The sequence below is a fragment of the Octopus sinensis genome, linkage group LG8, assembly GCF_006345805.1.
Source record: "Octopus sinensis linkage group LG8, ASM634580v1, whole genome shotgun sequence".
In the NCBI taxonomy this organism is placed as follows: domain Eukaryota; kingdom Metazoa; phylum Mollusca; class Cephalopoda; order Octopoda; family Octopodidae; genus Octopus; species Octopus sinensis.
The window spans coordinates 42,536,873-42,539,372 of NC_043004.1; positions in this window are offsets into that span (position 1 = coordinate 42,536,873).

Genomic DNA, 2,500 nt, shown 5'->3' on the forward strand with positions numbered 1-2,500 from the left:
GTAGTTATACCGAATATTTAATGAACGAGATAAGTATTATCGCCGAATTCTGCAAGTGGTTTTAAGTACATGGGGCATTTATCTATACAATCTATCTCAATATCAATGTCCTTCTGTAAGCGATATGGTTGAGAACATTTATATAATAGTAATACATTTCCCATTAAAGATTCTGCCGAAACGATGCAGATTATACTTTAAAAGTTAAGATTATGTTTAGGTGATCTGAAGACTTAAGCGCCAACATTACAGAAACTGAAGCATTATTTAACTGTTTGTGGATTTATCAAAGGATTACAGCACGCTGGACACATACAGTGTCTTAGTGACTGGTAGATGTAAGGTGGGAATTAATTCCTAGACGTTACACCAAACACCAATGTTGGCAGTGTGGACTTAAATGTAATTTTAAAACGGTCAAGCGACTTTAGAACGGCAAGCATTAATGCTAACGTAAAAAAAAAACATAATAGGACTGGCTTTTTCACCGCGTACCAGTATTTCAGTCAGAAGTATAGGTTCGAAACGATGCCGAAAACATTCGGCAATTTTATCGTACAAAGGAGTCGAACCACAAAATGCATATGTGCATCTACAGCAGAAAGCCAGAATGTGTTAATTCTATATACTGTATAGCCACATTTACGTGCTCGAGAGATTCACAAGAAATTCATTAAAGATCTGTTAATTATATAGGAAACAGTTACGAAAGGAGATGAATGATTTACATGCTATGAATGAAGTTTGCCATTGATTAATTAGTTTCTGGTATGTATGAGACAAAACTGTTATTGTTAAAATAAGTTATCTCTATCACACTTTCTCTTTCTGGCTCTAGCTCACTCACACACTCGATCTTTTTGAGTACGTGTTCCAGTCGAAGAGGCATCTAATTTTACTTTAAGAATTGTCATCTATAAGACATGTTATATTTTAAATTATGGGAATAGATTTTCTATAAGTAAAAGCCCATTTTACTGATCGCAATGTGAAATTAGATTGTATTAGTGCAAAGAGCTTATTAGATTCAATTATTTATCAGAAGTGGCTCCTGACGTACAAATGAAGGTCTGGTTAGAATTCTCAGAAACTTGTGGTGTGAGGTGTATTAGAAAAAGAACATGTTATAAAGGAGCATTAATGGGCGGGGGGAGACTAACTAATTAATCTGTTAAATTTGAACACCTGAGTCTTGTAAATTTGTTGAAAAGGGTGAATTCTAACTTTTTAACATCGGTGAAAGAAGGATGAATTATTACTACCATTAATGCTATTTCTTACGTAAGAGGAGATATAATCTTAGAAATTTTGAATTGAATGTAGATGATGGTGGAAGATATGCTACGAATTAATGTAAACTAATGTGGCCGCTAGAGGAGTATCACAAAGTGTAGTATTTAGGAGGGGGGATAGGATTTTAAGTGGTGGTATTAAACATAAAATAGGCTCGAAACATAAAATACTTTTTCTATTCCTGAGCGTTATACTAATACATCTGTTTGTTTGTACAGAACTGTCTACGTCTTTTTTTTAATTCGTAAACTCTCCCTATATATATATATATATATATATATATATATATATATATATATAGTTTAAATTTGTGTCCATCTATGTAGGGGGACACAAATATTCGATCCCAGACCATCAGATTTTACGCGATTGCAAGCTTACCATTGTACTCATGACTACGTTATGTTTCTCAAACTTTCTTAGTTTTCAAATGTATTGTGAGTTACACTTCATGTTTAATGCCGTAGAATATAACTTTTAATTACTCGCCCTACTGGAGATGTTTCTATAATATATATTTCTTTTATATCCCAATGTTTGTTTTTAGTGTCCAAAGTTTCTTGTATTTTGTAAGATTTTATATATACATATTTTTCAATGCTAACATTTACGATTGCGACTGTGAACAATAGAATTTGTTGCGCCTATTAAAGAAAAAATAATTCGTTTTGAAATCGAATCAAATATTGGTGAATATATTTATGCGCGCATGCGTGTGTGTGTGTGTGTGTGTGTGTGTGTGTATAAGTACTTGAACGTGTCTGCTTGAATAAATGAATAAATATATGTGTGTGCGTGTGTGTATATATAAACATATATATATATATATACATATAAAAATACACACACACGCACATATATATATATAAGTGTATATATATATATACATATATATATATATATACACACATACTTACATACACACACGGCACACACACACACACAAACACACACACACACACACACATATATATATATAATATATATATATATATATATATATATATATATATATATATATATTATATATATATGACTTTACATTACTTGTTTTTTTTATATATATATAATTATAATTTTCTGGAATTAATTATTCTCTATTTCTTTAATCTGTTACTATTTTCATACGGTTTATATTCTACAACTTTATATTCTACAATTAATGCAGAAATATAAATAAAACCAGTATGAGAAAGCAGCAATACAC